General features: G+C 45.3%; 1 protein-coding gene across 2 annotated transcripts in view; it reads right to left on the bottom strand.

The window, feature by feature from the left end:
- The window catches only part of Dab1 (DAB adaptor protein 1), a 1,164,537-nt gene extending 1,137,896 nt beyond the window's left edge, over positions 1-26,641 (bottom strand). Inside the window, exon 1 of one of the 2 annotated variants that reach the window (XM_058581502.1) lies at positions 26,118-26,641. The gene's annotated coding sequence lies outside the window, so the exon portion shown is untranslated. The remainder of the gene's footprint in view (positions 1-26,117) is intronic. The other variant, XM_058581503.1, reaches the window with a different exon arrangement.
- Between the last annotated feature and the right edge of the window lie 465 nt (positions 26,642-27,106).

The raw sequence follows: 27,106 nt of genomic DNA on the forward strand, positions 1-27,106 counted from the left end.
AATATATACACAAATCAGATACATACATGGAGCTCTTCTCCCTTTTTTTGAAAGACCCCACTGAACTACAGAATGCCTGATAAAATATGAATCAAAATGTATGGTGCTGTGAGGCTTTCCCCCTGGGGTGGCAGGGTCACATATATATATTGCTAGAAATGTTCTGCCAGCTCGTTGCTCATGGGGTCTTTATAAAACTGAACACCTGACCCTAAATGATGGGGGGGAAAGATTCAAAACCTGCATGGAAAGAAATGGAATTTTAAACAGATCCTTGATATCAGCTTGTAAAATGATACCAGCTCCTCAGCATGCCTTGCCTGAGAGAACAGTTACTGGGGCATCCTTGCAAGCAAGCCATGTCACATTTCATTATATTGACACAGTCTCCAGGGCAGGAGACATCCCTGGCACACAGTGGCCAGGGATTCTACACACCAAGTGAGTGCTGACTGTGCCCCTCACCCACGCTGCGGCCAGGGAAAGTCCCTTTCCCTCTCTGTAAAGCCTCACTTTATCTGAGAAGTGGGGCAACGATAACTGTTTTGACAACTAAAGGATCAGTGGCATGGTATGAGGGCAGGTGCTTTGTGCTCCATGGAAAGCTCTGCAAATACAATGTTGCATCACCAGGCCAATGACAAGGACAGTCAGGACTGTGATGACTGTACCACTCTGGGTCTTCTGGAACCTTCGATTCTCACAGGACTCTCAAAAACTCTCATGAAAATGGCCCTATTCTGTAAGTCTAACAGATTCCACATCGTGTAATCCTAAATGTCCCAAGGTCTTGTTTTGTCTGTATAGTGCTGGGATTGATCCCAGGATCTCTTGCATGCTAGACCAGCACTCTACCGCTGAGCTACATCCCTCGCCCCTATTTCTAGGTTTTAAAACTGCCCAGCTGCTGAGATGCTGGTTGGATTCCAGGCATTAGAAATGAAGCAACCAGCTCTGGATGCTCTTTCATCTGTGGGAACAGCTCTGCATGCAGAGGGCCAGGCAAGTAGGCTAATAGGCTGATGATGGAAAGTAGAGACATGGGCTTAGCATCTGTTAGGTTTTTGACACTCTGAAAGTGTGGAACTCAATGTGAGGGAGAGGGGGTTTCAGCTTATATACATGCATGTCACCATTACCCACCACAGATTCTGAAATTCCTTGGGCAAGAGACAAGAATCAGAGGAGCCATATATATGTATATACACTTTTTTGGGGGGGAAAAAATGCTGAGCAATCTCCCCTGCCATTCCACCAAGGTTGAGAACTTCTGCATTAAATCATGTCCTATAGCCAGATACTCATCTCAGCAAATGTGGGGATGTTCCACCCACAGCTCACCTGAGGCATCAAGCATTTCTCCCCTTTCTGCAGAGCTGACTCCCCACAACCCTCTGTACCTATCAGTTACAACGACAGTGACAGAAAACAAACTCCTTGTAGATACACCAGGTCTTACAATGTGCAGAACTTCTGCCATTTAACCATCTTCTTTGATCCTCCCCACATTGTCCTTACCTGACAGAACAGGAACTCAAGGCATAGATGAGTGCTGTGACTTGCCTAAAGCTACACAGCCAAGAAGGGACAGAGCCATGCAGATCTCAGAGATCTTCACCCAGCATTCTGTCAGTTCCATATCAGCAGTAGGAAGGACGAGTCACATATCTACTCAGCTCATTTGTCTCTTTTACATAATACTAGGCAGATACTGGGAGAAAAATTTTTACTTCCAAATAGTCCTTCAAGATAGGATTTATTGGGGCTGGGGATGTGGCTCAAGTGGTAACGCGCTCGCCTGGCATGCATGCGGCCTGGGTTCGATCCCCAGCACCACATACAAACAAAGATGTTGTGTCCACCGAAAACTAAAAAATAAATATTAAAATTTTCTCTCTCTCTCTCTCTCTCTCTCTCTTAAAAAAAAAAAAAAGATAGGATTTATTGCCCCATTTTACCACTAAGGACACTGAGGCTCTGAGCTGAAGAGATCACCCCAAGGATACATTCAGGTCAGGCATCCTCTCCTCCCAGACGCCTGCTCTGAGCTCCAGGGCTGAGTCATGAGCCTGCTTTGAGGGGAAGGAGGTGCCCAATTCTGGCACAAACAGGCCAGGCAGTTAACTCCGGTTCTGTCCATAGAAAATTCTCTCCCTCAAGTCCCTCTAGCCATTCTTCCCAGCCAGAACCAGAGGTGTAACTGGGTTTTTGATCAAATAAAGCCAACCTTGTTTCCAGAGATCATAGCGCCTGGGTGAGCTAGGAGCTGGCCAGGCATAAGGAAGCTAATTCTTCCTCCAGTCTCTGCCTAAGAAAATAAAGCTCCAATTACAAATATCCCCAGAAAATGGGTCCTAAATTGCAGAAAGTGAATTTTCAAGGCATTGATGCCTTCTTGGTTTGCTTGCTTATTAGATACAGGAACTGGGGAGATGGAGGAGTATTTAAAAGCTGGTTTTCAGACCAATGAATCTAAAGAAATTCTCTTTATTGGTCTGTGAGAAGAGGTGGGGGTGGGGGATTCAGACGGAGATCTGATAAAGGAGATTAAATGGCCTTATACATCTGACAGCAAAGAACAGTCCCCATGGGAATCCCAAATCCTGCTGGTGCTAATAAAGTGCACGATATTACTCCGGTAATATAGTGTACAATATAAGGCGTCCAGATGTGGGGCCAGAGCCACGACCTACATCTTCTGCAAACCAATTTTCTGCTGGGTTGGATGTGTAAAAAAGAATCCAAATACAGACTGTTTTTCTTTGAAAAAAGAATTGCTTTCCTGGCTTTTTACCTTGGCCTGCCTGTTGCTCCCACCCCCTGGGTTCCCAAAGTGGGAATTGCTTCTAATCCACTCACAGGGGAAGCCCCCGCCTCACTGGTCTGTGGGCTATTAGAGGATAATTGGGCTCCTGGTGGGGTAAGGGGGAGCAGGCCTGGAATCTGCAATCAGACAAACTCTATTCAAATCCTCCTTCTGCCTTGTGTAAGATGTGCCCTTGAGGATGTCCCTCGGTTCTCTGAACTCAGGTTCCACACCTACCACACAGAAGTGCCCTGAATTCCAAAGACAGCTCCTATGAAGTACCTAATACAGGGCTTACCCTGGGGCCGTATTTAGTGAGCAGGAGGAAGTGGTTGCAGCCTTGTCAGGGGGAAGGCAATGACGATTATTCCTAACATGGACGGCAGTGGTGCCTGGTTGACCCATTACCAGTACTGAGCATCTCTGGGTAGTGTTGTAAGCACCAAGAAAACAGAAACCACAGTCAATTGCTTCCAAGGCCTGGTGGGAGAGTGGGAAAACCCAGACATGTCACAGTGCACATTCTGAGCTACTGTGTCCCAGCAACTTAATATCAGTCGTCTCATTTGACCCTCATCAAAACTTCAGAAAGTGGGAAAGGCCTGAATTGCTAGTCCTCATTTAGTAAGTTAAAAAGAAAACAAAATTCAGGCTCAGAGAGATAAAGTGGCTTAGTGACACTTACCCATGAGGAGCAGCCAGGATCAGGCCAGGCCTTCCACTGCTTGTCCCCAGTTCTGCACTGCTTTAGGCCTGTGCACTCTGGCTCTACCAGCCACTGGAACTCTAGCTCTGGCCACCTCCAACTTTATGGCATTCCCACTGACCACAATTATTTGTGTGAAAACATATTGGGGACATCCTCAGGTCCAATTCAGTGTGGCACAAAAGAGATGACCATACCACTGCAGCTCTGCAGACTATGCTAAGAGTACTGACAGCAGCTATGTAATGTCTTTCCTTCAGAGCACACTTTCCAGTTGAAAAAGTATAATCACATATTATGGCACTAGTTTTTGTTTTATTTTGCTTGGTCTTATTTTTATGTCCTTTAAATATGGATGCTACTATCCCATTTTCCAGATGATAAAAAGGAGGCCAGAGAGGCTCACTTTCTTTTTCTTTTGAACTAGGGATTGAACTCAGGGGCACTGGACCACTGAGCCATATCCCCAACCTTTTTTAAATTTTATCTAAAGACAGGGTGTCTCTAAGTTGCTTAGGACCTTACTAAGTTGCTGAGGGCTGGCTTCTGAACTTGCAATCCTCCTGCCTCAGCCTCTGGGGAGACTGGGATTACAGGCATACGCCATCATGCCTGGCCGAGGTTTACTTTCTCAAAGCCACAAAGTAAGCAAGGCACAGAAGCCAGGTCTTCTTACTACCTTGCACTCCTCAGACTCCCAAAGATGTGATGTGAATCGACAGGGTGGTCACGGTTTGCTCATCAGAGCAGCTGCCATGCGATGACACCATTAAAAGTGCAAACCAAATACAACTCACCTCCTCAAAGGCAGTGGAGACTTAGTGTTTGCATGATCAATGTGAGACACTGCCAAATGATTTCCACAGAATACCTTGCATAATCCTTATGGGCCAGGTTCTGTGATCGCCTTTACTTTAACAGATGAGGAAACTGAGGCTTAAAGAGGTGACATAACTTCCTCTATTCTAACGGCATCTTCCTTTGCTTAGTCTCCAGCACAACCTTCCACCGATGTCTTCTGGAGGAGCCCAATATTTATGAACAACATTTATTGATTACCACTAAGTGCCAGGTATAGCCCTCAATGCTAGTTTGATTGGCTCATTTAGTTCTTGAATAACTATTATGCTCTTTTACAGAGGAGGAAACAGCAGTTCAGAGAGGCTGCATCCAAGATTGCAGAGACTACTAAAAGCAGATCATTTTCAAATGTGGACATATCTGAGGAAAGGACTCTCTCCCTTTAACACCTTCACATCTCCTAGGAGAGCTCCGGCACACACCCAGCGGAAGGGAACAAAGAAGAGACGGGAGGCAGCAAAGCCTAACTAGCCTCCTGACCATGCTAAGTGTGGGGGCTGCCCGATGTGGGGAGAAGGGAGGTTGCAAAAGGTTGGATTCACCTGGGAAGGCTGAGAGGAGGAAGGGGAACTCGAGGAGGGTCCTGATAAGCAGAGGACATTTGGGTGGGCAGTACTTTCCAGACCTAGAACAGCATGTTTAGAATTAAAGTGGGGTCTAGAAACAGATTCAAATAGCAACAAGGAGCCCTGACAGCAGGCACACAGTTGAGGGAGACCTATTTACTAGGTAGGGATCACACTGTGTCCCCAGGGTCCTTGAGCCCCATACCCACAGCACACTGATGTTTCTTTGGTTTCCTCTAGCACATACCCAACCAGGTGCCCAAACTACAATGGAAAAATTCATTTGAAGTTAAAGGAAAGAAAATAAAACAAGAAAGAAAAGACACCACATGCAGATCACATGGGGCCTTCTGGAAGGAAGGCTGGGAACAGCTCTGATTTGCCCACAAAGCAAGTTGGCCCCAGCTCTCCCACTGCCCATCTCTCCCCTTCCCCTCCCCTACCTTCCGTGCACAGAACAGCAAATGCATGAAAAGTTGGCGGCTCTGGCAAAACACTCCCAGACTGATTTCTGTCAGACCATCCTGCATTCTTATTTCCCCTGCTGACATCCCTGTCAACAGCAAGCTTTCCCTGAGAGGCTGGGAATTTGGAGATCACATACCTGCTGCAGTCAGGGCTGTTCAAAACCAGACCCAGAACGAGGATTCCCTGCAAGGAGGGTGAGCCTGCAGCCTGGCAGTTTCAGAGAGCTCTGCCCACCACCTGGGAGTCAGTGAGAGCTCAGAGCTTGGTATCTGAGATGAAAGGAGCACATGGGGTGGGCGACATGGCTCCACAGCCCTGTGCAGCCTGGTCAGTTGAACACAAGGATGCAGTAACTGGAGATGGTTCCAGTAATTCAAACAGGAAAACAAGTTGGATGAGATCCAGCAGTGGTCTTGAACTCTTCTGAAACTTGAATACTGATAAGCCATTATAGGTAGGGACTAGGTACTTGGCAATAAATGTGGAAGAGGTTTTATCAAGTGTGAATTTCTACACGAACATAGAGGACTGTAATGATTACCTTTGTGCAAGAGGAAGAAAATAGTATCTTTTATGTTTGTTTTGGAAATTAAGTACCCATAATAAGCAAGTAAGCTTAGAAGCACACAGTCTCAGAGAGCTGGGAAGACATGTATTGGTTTCCTCATAAGTAAGTACATGGAGACTGCTGCTAGGAATCAGGCCCTGTGTGGAGCTGCAGGGTGCTGAGCAGAACCAGCCCCAGGCCCTCAAGGTTCCTACAGAGCTACAGAGTGACAAGTAGAGCCACTGGGGGGGGGGGTGGCACACAGGGATAGGACATCTCAGTTAGCATGGGGCACCAGATTTTCTACTCAAAGGGAAGTCAGGGCTGAATAGTATAGAAGAGCCATAAGTGTAGCCAGGCAAGGATGGCGAGAATGTGCTGGAAGGGTGATACGCCAAGGCTTGCCCTCCAAAGCACTTCATGTGAGACATGTGAACACTGAGATTCAGAGATGTAAGAACCTGCCCGAGGTATCCAGGTAGTAAGAGGGACAGCTAAGGATTCATGACTAAGTTTGCTTTTAACCTCTCTGCTCCATTTACTAGGTACTAAACGTGGAATATAATACCTCTAGAGGGTCAGAAGCTCACCCATGCCCACACAAACAAGGAGTGCCAGGTCTCTGATGAGAACCCAGGGCTTCTGGCTCCTAGTAGCTGCTCAAGGCATCCTGCCAAGCAGACTCGACCACGGCCCAGCCCCACTGAGACTTGAATCCTGCTTCCTGTTGCTCCTGGATGCTTCCCAGGGCCCCCTCACTCCAGATCTCAGCCTTCAAGACTGATGTCTTCATTTCTTTTTCATTAAGCTGACAAAAGGAATGAGGGCACTCTCCCTTGCCGTGGCCCTCTCACCCTTGACAACCACCTGGGTCGGGAAGCCCCCACACATCCTCACTTCCAAGCCATCCTCAGAAAGGCCAGCTGATCTGGGAATAAAGCAGCTCGTTGTTGGGCATTTAATTTTTAAAGAGGGAGCAAAATGGCTAGAAGACTTTAAAAATTGCTCTCAGCTTTGTATGTAATCGCCAGCCAGGCTGGAGGTCACCACCAATCCCCTCATCTCCCGGGACTCGCGGGCTTAGAGGAGCAAGCTGAGTATTTGTTCCCGAAGCCAGAGAAAATTGCAGACCTGACCCTGCCTTCCTGGGCTCAGAAAGAACCCACCTTGACAGCAAAGCCCAAGGCCTTATTGAACGGCAGCCTTTCAGCCAGCCAACCCCCTCTGATGGCTTGACCACTAACAAAGAACCAATACAAAGGACAAAGTGGCACTCTCTCAGAAAGATTCTCTGTAAGGCCCCCGGCATATTGCTCGTGACAGGCTGGGCTCGTAGGAAGACAACTGCTCTAGATAAATGCCTGGTCCTCAAAACTCCTGCTTCATCAGAAGCAGACACAAAGCCAAAATGCAGGAATAAAATGAGTATTTACCAAGTCTAGACTGTGCCAAGCTTCTAGGGACTGTAACATTATGATACCAATATTGATTGGCTATCCATAACATCACACATACTCTCTATTTTATATCTCTAAGCCTCATAACAGCTGTGCGAAGTTGGAATTAAAGTATTCACAGTCATCAGGATGACATAATGGTTAAGATTGTGGACTTCAAAGCCAGATACACCATGTTTGAATTCCACCTATGTCTCTTATTAACTGTGTGACCTTGAGCAAGTTACTTAACCTCTCTGTGCCTGTGCATCCTCAGCTTTGCCACGGGTGTTATTATTATGTCAACTTCACAGAGATATGGTAAGGATTCCATTAGCTCATAAATGTAAATTGCTTGAAATGGGGGTTTGCTTCAGGTGACATGATGACTATTCAGTTCAAGTAAGAGGATCCTGACTGGAAACTCAGAGTTCTAGACTAGTGAGGGTAGGTGGAGTGTAGTCTGCAAAGTTCAAATTTGAGCATGCACTGTCCAGATATTTTCTCACTCGATCTTCATAACAGCCGTTGAGATTGGTAGGCATGATTCCACTTTATAGGAGAGGAAATTCAGATTCAGAGCAACTAAGTAACTTGCCACAGGTCAAAGTACCAGCAAAGTTTGCACTCAGACCCAGGTGTGTCTGACTCTAAACCCACGCTCTTTCCCGGACACAATTTTGTGTTATTTTGTTTGTCTTCTTTAAACTCATCTGCACCGATATCTGTCACTCATGGCTTTGGAGGAGTATGAGGTTCAAGAATTATTGGGTTGTTCCAATTCAAACCAAAAGCAAATAAAAAGAGGAGAGGCCCGTCAAGATTAAGTAACTTGTCCAGCAGCATTTGGCTTGCAGGATTGAGGGAAAGTGATTGAGGGAAAGACACTGTGCCGGTGGGTCTCAGCGCAGAGCTTGGAGGGCATCACCCCTGGCATGGAGCTAGACGGGGCCATGCTTCACTCTGAGCTCGTGGGGAACAGCACCCTGCTTCTCTAAAATGAAGACACATGTCAGCAGCTGAGTGCACTTCCCCAGGGCCTCACTGAGGCTGCCCACCCACTGCCCCCAAGGAGGTCAGGATGGGCTGGTGCCTGAATCAGCATGCTGCCTCCCCGCCCCTCCAGGAACCATCATTCAACCCATCCTGTGCTGGGAAACGTGCCTGGTTCTAAGGAAGAAAAAAACATGACCTTGGAAAATTCAGGTCAGAGGGATAAGGATGCAACCCGAAAATACTGGGAGAGGAGAAATTCAAGTGCAGTCATGAGGAGGGAGAGGACTCTGTCTCAACCAGGGGGGGCACTCAGAGCAGGTGAGGTGGGAGTGCAGCTGACTGTGGATTTTCTGATGAGGTAGAGTGATGTGGGAAGGGTGGCACCGCAGGTGGAGGAAACGGCAAGTAGAAGGGCTCTGCTCCAATGCCACCTCCTCTGAAGCACGGTCCCTAATCATTCTCATATATATATATATATATATATATATATATATATATATATATATATACCAGATTCTGTCTTTGCTCCTACTTTTCTCTTCTCATTTTCTCTGAATTTATCCCTCTGACCTAAGCTATTGGTGGCTTCATGTTATTTATCTTTGGAAACCCCATCTTTCCCATTAAGAGGTAAGCAGCACCACAGCAGACACTGTTTGCTTCAGTGCTGTACCCCAGTGCCGAGAATGATGCTGCACATAGTAGATGCTCAATAAATATCTGCTGCATAAATTAATGAGTTGCAGGCAGATATGACTAAAAGTGCTGCATAAAGGCATATTTGCTTGCCTTTTTAATGTTAATCAGAGCAGGGAGCACCTCTCTTTTATGCATTCTCAGAAATTAAGTATATTGAAATGTAGAGAGGAGGAGGAGAAACAAACTAACATTTATGGAGTATTGAGAGTTCATGTAATTTCAATCTCCATAACAACTTGATGAGTAGGTATCATTATCCCCCAACTAAAAGGAAAGAAATTTGAGATGCATGTGATTTACTTAGTCTCCCAGCAGGTAAGTGAGGTAGCTAGGCTAGGGTCTTTATGAAGGTCAATCCAGTAACTACAGATCCTCCTTCAGAACCCTACAGACCCTGCCCTGCAGAAGCAGAGCCTACCTGCAGTGTGAGAAACTCGCAAGACATATTGATACTTCCAAAGTTCTGCCTAGTTGGTCTTTTCAGTCTCACTAATTTCCATGATGGTCTCCATGCAAAGTGTTCATATCCCTTTGAATTGTCATAAGGAAACAGGCTCAAGAACTGAGTCAACTGTACCAAGGTCACCTGGATTGTGGGGGCGGGGGAAGAAAAGAATTCAAACCTGGAGTTCACAAAGTCTGACTCCCAAACCTGCACTCTTCTCCCCCCCCACACACACACACACTACTCTGAGCCCTGGACCGTAGGAATTTGAAATCAAAAAAGAAATCTCCATTTTAGCTCCCAGAACACATGACAGTTTCTCACCCCAGATTGTTCTCAGCTCAGTATGAAAACATATAACAGAGTATGAATGCCTGAGTGAAAGAAAGACCTAAACTTAAATTATTCCAGAACGGCAAGCTATTGTCAGTGATTGACAACCAGCCCCGACACTCACCAGTGACAGCCACACACAAAGTAAGCCTTCAAAAGAGCTCAGTTTTCTTCAATTAGCAGAGCTGAAATGAAACCACTTCGAAAACTATACTATTGGGCAACTGGTGGGTTTTAAACATAATGAGAAAAATAAGGGCTGGGCCTGATGTTTACCATCAGCTGAGCTACAGATGCCAGATATGCCAGGACGTGGGACCACACATTTCTCCTGGGACCCACATCCGCCTGCCTCATTGCCACAGATTCAACCCTGGGTCCATTCATTCTTTCATTCATTTAGCAAATATTTATTGATTCTCCACTGTCCTCAAGTAAAGATATAACGGGCAGCAGAACAGACACCGTCCATGCCTCCTGCCACTCCTGCACCAGTAACCAGCACTTGGTGCCTTTGTGATTGGTGATGTCATGGGGAAATGCAGAATGCTCAGAAGCAGAGCAGGAAAAGGGCCCTGCAAAAATGAAATTTCACACTGAGTGAAAAAGTGTCATGTGTGGCAGAAATGCCTCCCAGCAGGCAATGTGCTCAGCCATCAGGAAAAAGACAAGGGTGACCAGGACAAGGGGGGAGGCAGCTGCAGGAGGAGTGGGCCCTCCTGTCTTTTCCCCCAGCTCTGGAAAGCTGGACCAGCTCCAAGTCACTCATCACCATTTACTCCATAAATCCTGTCCCAGGGTGTCAAAGGCGCAGCAGAGACCAAGAGCACGGCACACCTGGGGAACCGCAAGGGGTTTCCTGGGACCTGACTCCCTGGGCCCCATTGTGGAGGGCCAGTATGTGAAGGGATTGAGCTTTATTCTGAGACAGTGAAGAGTCACTAAAGGCCTGAGGCAGGGGATGTAATACCCAGAGCCTGGGACCTTTATCCAGCTCCATATTTGTGAGATTCCTAGACATTGGATGTACAAGGCCTGGAAAAATATACAGAAGAAGACAGAAGATGAGTGTTTATCCAGTGGTGGAGAAGTGCAGGGTAGGGTGGGTTCTCGGAACTGGATAACAGTGGGATGCAAAGAAGATGGAGATTCAATTCTATGCCTGGCTCTGACTCTCATTAGCTATATGATCAGACAAGTCAACCCCTGCCCTACTCATGCCCTGCCTCAGTATCCTCATCTGTGTGATGGGCGGAGAATTGGGGAGCCAATTTTAAGATGATAATTAGGTAATTAATACGAAATAATAATCATTATTTCTGAATAACATTACACTGAGCCAAGCGTTGAAGGCCCACAAGCACCCTGTGAAGTGGTTTCAATTATCATCCCCACTTCAGTTTCAATGGAAATTAAAATCAGAAGGTGTTAAGGGCCACGTGGATGGTCAGATATTCGGTAAGTGGCAGAACTGGGTTTTAAATATAGCACTCAAGTCCTCAACCACAAAAGCAGCTGATTTCAAGGCCCTTGTTACTTGGCTTCACGAGGACTTTCTGAGCCCCTGGGCTGGGAGGGCGAAATGGCAAGAAAGCAAAGCTCCCCGGGCAGGAGACAGACACTTGTTCTGTCTTAGATGGGGACCCCTGAATGCTAGACCTGGTGGCATTACTAATTTAGTTTGCCTCTATGTAGGGGGTGGGTGGAGAGGGAGGAAAGGAGGTTGTGACAACATGGGTCCTTCTCCTGCCCTTTGAAACCATCCCCTGTCAAAAGAAGTCACAAAAGGACTGAGATGGTCCTAGCTGGCACAGTCATTCATAATGTATTGTCATCCCCAATGATCCTGGCCCCAAATTTACCAGGCACCCCAATACAGGGCTGATTGGGCAACTTTAGCCTTATCTGGCGAACCTGGTGGCCACAGTCTAGATAGAAGCTGCCTCCAGGTCCCCAAGAGGCAGGCCATTCACCGTGGGCAGGACCCAAAGGGCCCCATCTGAGAGAGAGGGCCCCATCTCATAGACCACAGATCAGGTCAGGCCCAGAGCCAACACAAGGCAACACTGCCACAGAAGGTCTGCTCAGACAAGCTGCCCAGGCCACGCAGCAAGATGCAGCCAATTAGAGCTAATTAGCCACCTGTTGAGCAGGAGTTGCTAAAGGCAGAGCCCACCGTTGGGAGGCAGGTGCCTGCCCCTGGCCTGTGATTTGCCCTCCCACCCCCAGGTGACTGTCTCTGCTCTGGCTAATGAGCTGAGGCCAAGGAGGGAGGGCACAACCTGCAGAGAGATGTTTTCTCTCTTCTCCTAATAAACTTTTCAGAAAGGCTCCTGAGATCCACGGCTGGATTCTCCCATGAATGCAGCCCCAGGTGCTAAAGGACAGAGGTGCACAGTAACAGCTCATTTAGCAGGGAACAAATGGTCTCCTTTCAGGCCGGGAAATGAAATATTATGCACTCAGACAGGCACTAGGATGCAGGATGGGTGTTGGAAGGAAAGACACAGGGGACTTGCTTGAGCTATCCCATGACTACTTCGGGAATAAAAAACAGAAAAAAAAATCTGAAAGGCAGTTTCCTTCAACCAGCCCAGAACACAAAATCAAAGTGCTGGTTGGAATAGCATATTGACATCAAGATGATTATTAAGAGTAATAAGAGCTCATGTGTTCAGCCTCTCATTCTAATAGACATAGAAGCTTCACAGTGATTTTAAGCAGCAAGAAAGGCAAGAGGCAGAAACAGCATTTGATAGAGAAGAGTCTCAGGAGGGCTGAGACACAAGCCCAACATCATACGGGCCCAATTCAGATGCCACGTTCACCAAGCCTTCCCACTTCAAATCCACTCTTCACATTAACACAGCAAATTCAAACTCTGTTCCTTTTACGCTTTCTTTTGAATTATAATAAACCAGGGCTGAAAAGATCAATAATAACTGGAAATGGAAACCCGGAGAAGTTAAACAAGGCATTCAAGATCACACAGCACAATAGGACGAGGCCCTTGTTCTGTCCTCCTCACCCGCTTCTCCCACCCACTATGCCTGAATTTAGTCCAATACCAAGGAGGATTTCTACAGAAACTAATAATAACACTTTTATATTGATCCCTTAAAAACAGTACAGGTGCATGCCAGCTACTCGCAGGTTTCTTTTCACAAAGTCTTTATTTCTGATAAGGCAGAAATATCAAAGTGGTAGGAGAAATGAGCCCAAAGGGAGATCTCTGCACAGCTCCCTGCACACACAGTAGGGGTTCAATCAATGTTTGCTGAATTGAATGTAGTGAAATAAGTGTGGACCCACAGGGAAAAGAGAAGGAGAAGGTATTTTGCAGGTCCGTGGGTCGAAGCACGTCTACTCTGTGTAAGACATTCTTCTGGGAGTTTGGCACCGAGAAGACATTTGCCATTTTCCAAGCTGGTTTCTGACATCAGCTTGGAGCTCCCACTGTCTTAACATCATGCTCTTGCAGAGAGAACACAGCAGGCTTCGAGCTTCAGTGACCCCTGGGACAATGTTTGACCTTCACTGGAGTCCCGATGCTGTTTTCAGTGTCACCCTCAATGTCACCATTATTTTTCTTTTTAAGGAAAATTTTTAGAGTCAAGAGAGAAGTATGCAAAGAAGGCAGAGCTGTCCCTAAACTCCTGGTGACACTGCAGTTACAGCGACATGGTCAGGCGGCATTCTCTCACGTTGCCACTGAGCTACTCTGAAAGGGATTTTGCCTGATAGTGACTTCTGTCGATTTCTATTTTCACTCCTCTTCTCAAGCTTCAAAGTACTTGGAGCAAGTTCCATAGGAGTAGAAAATTTCCCAGATCACCCCTTTACCCTTTAGTCTAGAAAGTCTTCTATTGATCATGGCCATTTACTGTACACCTGGTAAGCTTAGTATAATCAATAGCAAGCCAACTTGTACTGCTTCCTCTGGGTTCTGTGTGAGCACTTCTTATCATTTTCTTTAGCCTTCTACAACAACTCTATGTCGTGTGATTTGTCTGAAGCTATACAAATACAAGTATGGTGGCAGAGTCAGGTTCTATCTTCAGAGCCTGTGTCCTTTACCAGTGCTCCATCATTCATTCTTTAGTCCATTTGCACAACCACTATGTCCTGGGCATTGCACTAGCTACTAGGAGACAAAGATAAAGACCGTGCACTCTGGAGGCTCCCAGTAATAGAAGCAGTCAACAGACCTAAGGGGATGCTATTCTGTGCTATGGGTAGACAGAAGTGATTGTTGGGTGCTTTCAATGATTCTAGGAGAGACCCCTAATCCAGCCTAAGAGGGAGCAGAGAAGGTTTCTCAGAGGAAATGATGACTCCATCTGGAAGGGTAGGTTGAACTTTGCCAAATGACAGATGGCACTTGTGGTGGGAGAAGAGTGCACAGAAGGAACAGGGACACGGAGCCACAGGAGAGCATTTGCACATGCAGGGGTCTTCCAAGCAGTTTGAAATAGATGGAGCCCAGAGAAGAGAGCCAGAGAGTGAATAGAGAGAATATTGAAAAGAAATGAGAGAGAAAATAAGGTGGAGGCCAGGAGGGGCTCTTGGTCATGTTAAGAAGTTTGGTTTTAATCCTGAAGGCCCTGGTGGCCCCTGAGAGTTTGTAAGCAAGTGTGTGATGTTTAATGGGAGTGATTACTGCCATGTTCCACTCTGCTCTCCAGAGGGAAAAAGCAGGACAACAGCACTTCCAACCTCTGTCCTCAAAGGAAAGGGACTGATGTACCCTTGGGGGGTAAAAATCAGGGAAAGAGAGCCAAAGTGTGTCGCACTAGTAGATGTGCTTCAGGCTCTCTTCAGCACCATGCCAGCACCATTTTTGTGCTTTCTTATACTTTGGCCTGGGAACCAGAAGTGATCACAGAATACTCTGGGGACACCAAGCAAACACACGTGCATGAAGTTTTGGAGGACAGAGTAAAAGATAGCAGGCTTGTATCAGACGCATAAAGAGTAACTTTTCTGGAGACGCTCAGGTGAGGAACTTCTTATCTGTACCTAGCTATAATGTGTCCACACTAACAATCCCATGGTATGGTTGAGCATCTTCCCTGTATCCCAGGCTTGGCTCCCAGACCCCTTCTGGAGTGCCATAAGCTATCCAATGCCCTTAATAAATCCCTTTCAGTTTTGGTGATGTCACCAGCATCTCAGAACCTAAATGAAACATCCAAGCAGCTCACATCCTTCTCTCATGTCCTTCTCTCCCTGACCTCAGAAGACCCTCCTTCATTTCTCCCCCATGGAATAAGCCACTGAGCCAGCTGTTTTCCTGCAGGGGAAGGGGAGACCTGCAGATGTCAGTTTGGACCAACTTAGAATGTTCAAGAAGCCTGACGTAGCTGTACAACCTAAATGCTTCACCAAGTTCTAACAGAAATAACACTCACATTTTCATCTCTGTCTAATCTGTTTTCATCTCACATTAGATTTTTAACTTGGAGGGTGTAAGGGCGTGTTTAAGTATCATCCCTGGAATCCTCTCTCCCTCTGAAGAATAAAATCACATTTCTGCTTTGGAAACAGAGAGACAAGTTGTATTCATCCATTTGACTGGGAAACACCCAACTCCAGAGTCAGTGTGGAGTAAGGAGATGATGCTTTTGTGTTAATCAGGGAGGCAATGGGAGTCCATCGGGTGCAGAAACTTCAGCTAAAAGATGCAATCTGCTGATTACCGGGAGATCCTTTTTGCAAAAAAATGGTCATAATCTCAAACCCTCAGCTCACTCATATTATTTGCAGGGGGCTGATTTCCCCTTAACTCTCACAGAGTTGTTCCAAAACACGTGCTTCCAAAGCACATGTTCTCCACACCTGAACCTCTTCAAGCTGAAAATGAGCTATGAATAAATACTAAGAATAACTAACCTTGAGTGAAGCAATAAAGGACTTGACAGGACATGAACTGCATTGCATAAAAATCAACTAAGAGGTCCAAATGCCCCGGAACCTCATGTCACCAGCAAGCTCAATTTCTTCCCTATATTTTCCATCACTAAAACAGGAAGAGAAAGATTTCAAATACAATTTTCTTTGTTGTGTAACTATTTTACACTCCACACAACAGCAGAGAGGAGGCACAAAAGAAGTGGGTGACTTCTGCCTCACACGCAAGTGTTGGCAAGCTCACAACTGAGCCAAGGATGCCGGGAGTTACCAGAATAGGTGTGGCAGGGATTTCCCAACCTGTCTACCAATTTACATTCTCCTAAAAATAGAATCCCAATTCTGGCACATATCCACTCAGAACAAAAACAATATTCCCTAGTTTCCCTTCTGTTAAGAATGACGACGAAAAGCTAAGTTGTGGGTGCAACTTCTGGCTGTGTGCCTAAAAGAAATGGAAGGTCCTCTTTTGACTTCTTTCCTCTCTTCCCAGCATCTAGCCAGAAAGAGGGCATGGTGATGTAGCACTGTGGATCATGACAGCAACATCCTAGGGATGAAGAGCTAGCTAGCCAGGGGGCGGGAGCCTACATGACTTCATGGCTTAGAGCTTCCCTCTGCACCCACACTTTTACAAGACGGAGAAACAGATTTCTACCATCATAAAGATACTTTTAAGCCCCTTTATTTGGGGTCTTGGTTATTAGCCATTGAACCTACATGCTATTTAGTTGAGAGAGCATGTCACCAGTTCACTTACCCAGCAACCCTTTAGCAGCCTAAGTTATATTTTCACTGGAAGCTGACGCTCTCTATTCAGAGACATAACATACAGGACAAGGCTTGGTAGTAACTGACTCTTACTATATTCATACTACCAATGAGTGTAGTTCCTGATATGTAGTCTACAGTCAGTCCAAAGATAGAAAGGGAAGAAGATTGATTTTAAAGGCAAAAAAACTAATGATACCAAGACATGATAGTACAACCTGACAGTGAGGAAAGAATCTGCAAAAAAAACCCACAAATATATAAAGAATAGGTGTTAAAATGTTAAATCCATACAAAAAGATATGAGAATTTTGACATCATGCATCCACATATCTGGAGCTACTTATATATAGGGCAAATAATCTTGTATCCCTCAATAGCTTTAAACATATCAAGTCTGGCTGAGCATAACAATTGATGATCACAATGGTATTTCTGAAGCACACTCTATTTTAAAAAGCATGGAAGTATGTAATTCACTTATAAATATTTCCAGAACATTAGTCATCTTGAAACTTTGCTTATTTGAAACATCTCAGTCCATGTGATGCCATATGCACAAATTATTTTACATGATTCATTGCTAAATGAAACCTACTTGGGTATCATACATGTAGTTAGTATTACAAACACATATTTGAACACATATTTGGTACTTATACTTTTTCACCTTGCCCAGATGAAAGGTCCCAAAGCTGAATCACACATCCAGATGTGAGAGTCTAGTCATCACTGCCATATAGTGATTTCTGTTCTGGTTTGGACACAAATAAAGAGATATTCTAACACTTGATCAAACCTCTAGAGAAGGAAAATTATATGCAACATAGATGAAAGAACAATAAATCACTGTAACATAAAATGATCCCTTACAAAATGATAAGAAAAAAGACAAACCACCGAAAAGAAAAATGGGCATAGGCAATGAATTAGCTGTGTACTGAGAAGCAAATCCAAATCTTTTCACAATAAATATGAAAAGATGCTCCTGCTTGGCAGGCATCAACAAGTACAAAATCAAACAGAAATAGGATCGTGCTCCTTAACTATCAGGTTAACAAAAGTAAAAGGGAATGATAATATGTGCTGCCAGCAAGGATATAGGGAAGAGGCTACTTCATACCTGGCGATGGGAATGCGAATTAGTTCATTCTCTTTGGAAAGCAACATGGCGCTATCTACTGAAACTGACCCCTATCCTTCAGCTCAGAAATAGTACTTTTGGGAATCAACCCATAAAAATTAAATTATCAATGGAAATGATAAATGCCTAAGGATGCCTATTTCAGCATTGTTTATGAAAATTAATGAACAAAAGAAAATTCCTATCAGTAGGGAAGTGGTTGAAAATACTGTGGACTTAGTCATTTCATTAAAAGTTATTCAAACATTGGAAAGAGTGTTGTCCCTCCAATTGACTCAGAGAGGACTGGGAGAGAGCAGGAATAGTTTTCCATAGTGTTTTAAGTAAGAAAGCAACATGGAGGGAATGTATGTATGTTCTCATTTTTTAAATCAATTTCAAAAAAAATCTTATGTATATTTATGTGTGTTTGTATATATATATATATATATATATATATATATATATATATGTGTGTGTGTGTGTGTAAATGATAATAGGAGATGAGAAGATACAGAAAGCATCTAGATTAGTTTGTAAACAAATGAAAAGCTATATTAAAGAATAAGATGTCCAGCCAGGAGTGATAGAGCATGCTCATAATCCCAGAGACTCAGGAGGCTAAGGCAGAAGGATTGTGAGTTCAAAGCCAGCCTCACACTAAGCAACTCAGTGAGACCTTGTCTCTAAATAAAATACAAAATAGGGCTGGGGATGTGGCTCAGTGGTCGAGTGCCCCTGATTTCAATTTGTGGTACCAAAAAAGAAAGAAAGAAAGAATAAAATGTCTAGGATAAAAGGTAAATAGACTGTATAATAAGGTGAAGTATATAAAATTATATCTACCTGCATATGCTGGTATGTGTGTGTGTATGTATGTGTGTGTGTGTATAAAATGTGTATATACATACATATTAAAGGATATATGCATACATATGTATTATATATGTATCCTTTCATTGGCTAAATATATATTATTATCATGGATATAAGCATATTATCATTACAAATGCAATATGTGTGTTTACAGACATACACATAATAATAATAATAATAATAATAATAATAATATACTATATATGCAACTAGAAGAATGGTCATCAAATGATGTATAACACAAAGAACTAGAATTTCAAGTGATTTGTACTAACACTATATTTTTCTATACACTTGTGGGTTTTGCAACTAATGTGCATTATTTATATAATTTTTTTTTAAATTAACCAAGTGATAAAAGCAACCAGCTTCAGTGCTGGTCAATACTGAGTGGAGTCAACTAAAAATACTTGATGGAGACCTGATCTCAGCTTTGAGAGACAATTGGATTTAGAGGAGATTTGAAAAGGGAGGGTGTTCCAGACAGGAAAAGCATAAGTAAAAGTATGGATGTAGGAATAAATATGGGGATTAACCCTGAGACAGTCCGCCTCATCTGGAGCAGAAGATAAAAGAGTAGCAGCAAATCGCTGAAGTCCCATTACCATAGCAAACCCCATCAGAGAGAAAGTAGAAATGGTCACTGTAACACATGTACAAAAATGTGATTTTTTAGACTTCACATTAACAAATGAAAACAGCTTGGTTTTTTTCAAGTTCTACAAATTGACAAATATTTTGAGCGCTTAGGACTCTGTCCATGGTGACACCATGTGCTGCACTCAGATGTAAACTTCGGTTTGGTAACATTTTCATTTTAAACCCTCCTCCTGTCAGTTTCCAACTTGGCTGTAAATATTTGCTCGGAGGAAAATGTCACTAAAGATCTAAGCTCACGCTTCTGGAAAAAAAAAATGGTCATTTTGAAACAAGAAGAATCTATATTCTGCATGCTAACTAAACAAGAAGTCTCAAGACCAATGGCTCAGAGCTCATTTCAGAAAAAAAAATCATTTTTATTTATTAAAAGCCTATGAATACAAATGAATTCTTTATTTGGTATTCATTCTTGTTTAATTCCGTCTGCCCCCTTTGAGATAGGAACCACATGTGCTTTGCTAGATAAATTAAAAGCTTGTCTGATGTCACCAGGTCTCCTCCTCTGCAATATGGCTGCTTTATAAATCCCAGGTGAACACCTATTAATGCACTATCACCCACAAGGAAAGAGCCCAAATGTCACGAAGGAATGGTCACTTCCTTGTCCAAGTCAACCAGGTCACACAGTGACTCAAGAGAGTTTATTTCTACCTGAGAAACACTTTCGTCTCTTTCACAAGATACTTTTGCTCTAGGTGGAGATTAGAATCACAGGGCCTCAATTTGCCTATTTCCATCACCATATGAAGGACATGACAGATAATTATCATTCCAATTCCAGGGAACTGAAAGAGAGATCAGCACATCACACACCTAAGAATGCAATAGAAGAAACATTCAGTTCACTGAAATGCAAATTAAAAATGCCCTTTTAGACAATGATCCTTCTGAGTACTGGGTTAATAATGATAAAAGCTACAAGAAATTTTTCATGATTTCACGCTTTGATAGATGTTAAGAACACCAACAAAGATCAGTGAAAAAGAGAGATTGGAGATGGAAAATGAGAACGGATGTTGACACCAGACACACGAGGTCCTAAGCCCAGCTCCACTCATTGGGCATGTGATTCCCAGCCTCATTTAACCACATGGAGCCCTGGTTTCCTTAAATGGAAATAGGGGATTGCTTGGAGAGTAATGGGATAACATGAAAAGTACCCATAATCACAGGGGGAACACTCAATAAATGCTGAGCACTGTATTAGGTGAGAATAAAGTGAGGATCGTAACACTATTCCTGGTACTGTTAGATAAAATTAGAGAATGCACTAGTGGAGTGTACGCTACAATAAGAGGGAGCCAAATTTGCATTACCCTACCCAGAAGGCAGATGCTGTCAAAGCCAAACTCTGGAGGCTTCCAGTACCTACTGCATTGCTGGCAATGTATCCCAACATCAAAGTTTTCAACCCCCTATCAAGTATCATAGCATACCCACAGAATCACAAACAATGTCCGCAACTCCTGCCAAAGTCTTGAGCCTCACTTTCTGTCCATGGTTCCAAGTTAAAGTAGACCCCAGACACGCAGATGAGCAGGACTCAGGGACAGATGGATCCCTTATACAATGGTCCCAGGAAATGTGTGGGCCCTTCCAGGGCTGTTGTCCCCAGACCTGAGTGGCAGCAAAGCCTACACTCTCCAGAAAGAAGCCCTACCAGTCAGCACCTCCATCGCCACCATGAAGTCACTATACTCAAGTGAAGACTGACAGTGACCTAGTCCTCCCTACTCTCAGTCTTGAATGTAAGAAGAAAGCATGAGCCCTGGACCCCAAGACCTGGGTACAACCCCTTCTACTTCCTCCTGTCTCTAAGGGATTAGCCAAGCATGTTAACTTCTCACTGTGCCTCCTTTCCTCATCTGTGAAAAGATGGTGGCACCTGGTTGGAAGGGTCCCTGGGAAGGCATGAGCTAAGGGCTCTAAGAACGCTTGTTCTCTGAGAAAATAATGGGCATATAAAGCGGAGTTAGAAGACCTGCCTCTGGGTGCCCATAGACCCACTTAGAGAGTACAATGGGCAGAGCAAAGGCTATAAAATGAAGGAGATTTGGGTGTCAATCCAGACCCTATGGTCTTTTCCCTTTCTGACCTGGCCAATGTATATAACCTCTTGGAACCTAGTTTTCTTTATCTATAAAATAGGGGTTAAACACAATCACATAGGACTATGGTAAAGATTATTGACATTATATATTTCATGTAATTTAAAAAATAAACTCAACTAATATTGGTATTCTTATTCTTTAAAAATTAGCCATAAGAGTCTCAGCGTTCATGTACTCTATAGCTATTGGACACCTCCTGCATAGACAGTGCTATTAGCCAGGAAGGGGATACACATACATATGTATTTCATGGTCTCTGCATATAAACCAGTTAGAAAAATATGAAATTAAGGCCAAGGGGCAATGCAAATGTTTAATAACACATGCAATAAGCACAGAGGGAGGTCCTTAAGTGGTAGTGGAACAATTATTACTTTTTACTTTAAACATTTCTATACCACTTGAATCTTTAAAAGCTCATGCTATTTTTGTAAACCAAATATCAGAGTAAGAGAAAACAAGAAAAAAGTGAGAAAGATGTTGAGCATGTTGGTCATCCTTTAGACACCCTAAATGAATGTGGTCCTGAAACATCAGTCACACGTCTTTATGCTGGGATGGACACATTATGCCCTGGGATGCAGTAGGGAAATGAACCGTCCCCTCCTCTGAAGGAATGTCCAGTCTGTCAAGAGAGAAAGGCACATGGAGACGTACAACACAGACTTTAGGTGAGATATGGGAGGAGTACTGAGGGAGTGTGAGCTTCCCAAGGAACAGGCCTGAGCGTGGGTGTCACTTGAGAGATGGATCCTGAGAGGTGAGCAGCACTCACCAGACCAAGTATGGGAATGCATATTCCAGACAGGCAAAATCAGCTTAGCCAGGTGCAAAGGCCAATGTAGGATGCAAATGGAATGTGAATGTGTGTGTGAGCATACAGTTGTGATTGTAGTGTGCATGAGAGGGCATATGATGTTGTTTGTGTGAATATGTATATGTTGTGAGTCTGTGTAAATGTGTAGCTATAGTGTGTATGTGTCTGTGAGGCTGTGTGATGCTGTTTATTTCTACATGAGGTTATATATATTTATGGCTGTGTGTGCAGGCATGTATAATATGAAGGCATGTGATGCTAGGACGAATAGTGTGTATGTGTGTGAAGGTTTGTGAGGCTGTGTGAATGCATGTGAGGGTTTCTGTGTTGAAGCATGTGTATATATGTGTGTCAGTGTGTGTAGTGTACACTTATTTGGGTGTCAGGGCATGTGCAATGTTACATATGTATGTGTGTGATGCTGTGCATAATGTGATATTTGGGCATGTTTGTGTGTGTGGGTATGAATGCAGCGTGCATACAGGTGTGATGTTGTGTGAATGTGTGTGATGGTGTCTGTGTTTATGTACATATATATATATATATATATATACATACATGTGTGCAAGTGTGTTCAGTGTAGTGTGTATATTTGTGTGCCAGGGCATGTATAATATTGCATATGTGTGTATGATGCTATAAGTGTGGTATCTAGGCATGCTTGTGTGTGCTTGAGTGTGGGTATGAATGTAGTGTGTGTATGTGTGAGGATGTTTATGATGTCATGTACATGTGAGGGTTCTGTGTTTATTTATGTGTGTAAATGTGTGTGTGTGTGTGGCAGAGTGGAGCATGCATGCATGTGTGAGTTGGGCACATTAGAAGGAGCAAGAGGCCAGACAGTAGAAGGCCTTGATGTCTGTGGTCAGGAATTTGAATAATATGCTTTAGGCAATAGGGATCCCTTTATGTTTTTGATCTGGGAAGAAACAGGATCAAAGCTGTTTTAGAAAGATCATGTCACAGCTATGGAAGGGCCCATCTTGAGGGGTCAGAGATGAGCCGAATAGCTCAGAGGACAGTTCAAAAAGGGGACTAGAGGGCTGGAGAGGAGAAAAGGACTTGAAATCATTTTTTCCACCATTTCCAAGTTTTGGGTGGCATGTATCCTTCACACACACCCAAATTAAATAAGTAATACACTTTTTTAAAAGTTGTCCATTCTATGGAAGAAATATCTACAATCAAAGAAGTGGTTCCTCCAAAACCATTCAGATACCCAGCCTGTCCAAACACAGCACCCCAACCTGACCCAAGCAACAGTGTACACTCCAACCACAAAGCAAATGGAGCCCCTCCCAGCTCCACCACACCCACTGGAGACCCCACTCAAGGAAGAAATGAGAAATGGAGTTAAAGGCTTTCTGGGATGTAATCCTTATGGAGTAATTGTCTGATTATATCAAAGATGATTTCCAGGCAGCAGGTCTGTCTGGGATGAGTCTTGTGCAGTTTGAGGTTTTTCTTGGCATTTTTTCCAAGTCACATGATGAAGAACCCTGGCTTCATGTGAGCCCCATTCTCTCCCTCTTGGTTCTAGAATTCTTCTCTCGGTTCTCTCTCCCCTTCCTGTGTCTTGCCCTCCCCTCCTCTCCCCTCCCCTCCCCTCCCTCTTTTCCACTATCCAGTTGTATTTTAAGTCTTAAGCTCTCTCTGGCTCTCTAAAAGCTCTCTTAGCACAGGACTTTTACCCCTACCTTTCTTCTCTCCCCGTATCCCTTCCCATCACAGAGAAAAATACTCAGTTTTAGAAAAAGCAAGGCCTTCGCTCGTGCAAGTCTGACCAACAAAATGTGGTTGCTGTGAGGGAACTGGCTGAGTCCAGCTTCAAGAGAAAAAAAATCTTGGCTAAGAGCAAGGGCTGAATGGTGACCCTTCCTTCTGAAGACGTCAGGAGGAGCCTATGGCTAGCAGTTGTCCCTGGACACCAGTATCACTAGGCAGTCTTCCAGTTGAGCAATTCCTATTTGCTAACAAGCCCCAGCCAGCCCCCACCCCTCTCCACTGGGAGTGAGGTGGCACTGATGCTGTCACATTGCGCTGCTCAGCTACTCCTCTGGCTCAGCTCAGAAAAGAGGGGAAAAAAAAGCCATAAAATTCAGAACCAGCTAATGGCAGCACTGCGGGGGATTTCAGAGACCACCTGATCCTCCACCCCAGTTACTGTGGAGAGTCTGGGGCCCCAAGCTAAATGACACAGGGATATATTATTAGAAACCCCAGACCTAAGACCTGTTGCAAAAATCGCTCTGTCCTAGGAACACCTCTAGGTTTTTTGCCTTAGACTGGAAACCTACCATCTAGGGTCCAGATGTATAAACGGATAAGAAAAGCTTAAATCAGAGAGACAGAAAGGGATTAAAATGCACATGGTGTGTGAAATCCACTGCATGATCCCTGCAACAAGGATTTAAGCAGGGAAGTCTGTTGAAGATGGGGCTGCAGTGGTGGAGGGCTCTAAGCTCCGAAGACCTTTTTAATATGGCTGTATTGTAATACTGCAGTGCCAAACCCCGCCAGTGATTCCAAAAAGAAAAGGACGCCCAGCTCCACAGCAGAACTTCTCAGCCCTGGAAACAGACTCTCTCCTCCTTTGCACCCATTTACGAACCGCTGTTTTCAACACAATCAGGGAAATGTGTGTTCTCAGAAGGCACTGTATGGGAACCTCTGTCTGCAACAACGCGGTTCTTCCTGCGCGAAACTAAAATGCTTTCCATCGGAACTCAGCCTCCCAGGGCAGCAGCAAAGCCACTGAGGGGCTAGGCGATTTACAGGCGAGAGCCTCAGGGAGACAGCAGGAGGGAGCCTGGCAAGCGAGGGGACACACCTTTCTGAGCTCTTGGAAACATGCTGCCTGCAAAGTCCACCCAGACTGCGCCGCCAAGGGTTAATTTTCTTGGCAAAAACTGATACACACACACACACACACACACACACACACACATCTCCACCCCCACAACCTCCTCCGCTGCTGCCACCACCACACATTTGGATCTTTTAAATCTTAAATTCCCAGAAATTCCCTGGTCAGCCCTATCTTTTAGGAACAGCCCCTCCACCTGGGCTGGATTCCCACCTCATCACCAGTGAAAGCTCAGAGATCCAGGCATAATTATTTTTCTACAAGGTTATGCCTAATTGGCCACTAACCTAATTGATTAATCATCTCATTTTTCAAAGCAGCATCAAAAAGCCAAGGTGGCGGGGGTTGGGGGGGCGTGGGGAGGGAAAACAGGAGTCCAAAAGCCCAAGGGGTAAAATCACAGAGCCGAGCTGGGGAGAAGACGTCAGGCTAGCTTGCCTGGATTCTGGAAACAGAAGTGGACAGAAACGAAAAGAAAACGCGGAATGTGCGGGGAAATGCGCAAGACCACAGGACTGAGCCGGGAGCCTCGACACTGGCCAGCCAGCCTGAGTCCAGCGGCCTCCGACACGGATGAAGTTGTTTCCCCAGAGAGGCGAAGGGTTAAACCACCGTGTCAACCCAGCTTCTTCGGATGGGGTTGAGGGGAGAAAAAGCACTTGTCCCGGTCTCGGGCGACTCCGCGTGGGGCCCTCGGGGGTCGTCCTAGCGCTCTGGCCACAACTTGCGCGGCTCCGCGCGGCAGCCCTCGCCTGTGCCTTTGCGCGCTACCCAAAACTTTGCGCACACTGCAGCCGCTGCCTGCCCGCTTTTCTCGGCGAGAGGCGCGCCACCAAGTGCCGCTGGCAACCCTTCCTCAGCCGCCGCTGCCCGGCTTCGGGCTCCACACTTTTCCCCCGCTGCCTCCAGTTTCCACGCAGAGGACTCCCTCATGGTTGCGGGAGCGCGGCGCCTTCTCCGCAGTGGGCATTGCGGGGTTGCGTTGCAGACCACCAACCCAGCCAGGTCCCGGCAGCGCCCACCAGACAGATGGGCGCCTGTGGCTGCCCCTTCCCAGGCGTGCCCACCCCGAGCCTCCCACGCCGCTGAGGGCGGGCGCAACAGCAACACCTTCTCCTACCTTCCAGCCACCGAAGACCACACTCTCCGCTCAGCCCTCTCGACTCATCCTCTGGCTGCAGAAGAGGGCTAGTGGGCTCTGCTTTTGTTCCCTGGGGCTGGAAGGTCCGTGTGGGGCCAGCGCACTCCGGGGATGCCGCGTAGATGGGTATCCCGGAGAGAGGATGCTCACTCCCAGCAGCTCCGCTGGCAGCGGTAGTGGAGGTGGCGGCGGCGGCAGCGGCAGCAGTAGCAGTAGCAGCAACAGCAGCAGTAGCAGCAGTAGAGATAGTGCCGGTTCTCTGCAGGCCACATCTTTCATACCTTATACATCACTACCGCATATCCCCGAATAGGGGAGCCCCTCAGCATTTCGCCACCTAGCGCAGGATGAGGGCGCCAGCAGTAGCGTCTTGGCCTGTCTGGGTCAGAATATTGAGCTCAGTGTGAGGGGCAATGACCTCAGCACCCCCTGGCAGGCTCCCTCCCAGTCAGACAGAACAAAACCTACAACTTGCAACCATTCTGCAGAGATTACCGTCTGCTGTTCTCAGTGTGGGCTTCCCTGGAAGATCTGGGCTTCAGGACAAGCAATAGTGATTTACTAGGGGAAGCCCACTACCAGCTGCCTGTTGGGTCTTGGCATAAAAGTGCTTTAACATAGTCTCCTCCTCCTTGGCAGTCTTCACACCCTAAGATTTTGCAGCAGAAGACACACCCTCCTGCATATACATAGACCCCTGAGACACATCTCTGCACGCCCTAAAATCAAGTGTGTGCCCTTGTGCAAGCAGTCCAGCTGCATGACTTTAGCATTGCCCAATGATTAAGCCTTCATTCCTTCCTCTACAAAATGGGAATCAGATGATTCCTGCCATAGGATTGCTGAGAGAATCAAATGAGATGAGCACAGATCTTGACACCTGGTGATAGCAAATGACAAGTCTTTTCTTCTTCATCCAATGCCGTCCCTTCCTGAGATAATTATATATCAGTAACAATTCTCCCATT

The sequence above is a fragment of the Marmota monax genome, unplaced genomic scaffold, assembly GCF_021218885.2.
Source record: "Marmota monax isolate L192 unplaced genomic scaffold, Marmota_monax_Labrador192_F-V1.1 WCK01_AAM20220418_F8-fsc00023, whole genome shotgun sequence".
Lineage (NCBI taxonomy): Eukaryota > Metazoa > Chordata > Mammalia > Rodentia > Sciuridae > Marmota > Marmota monax.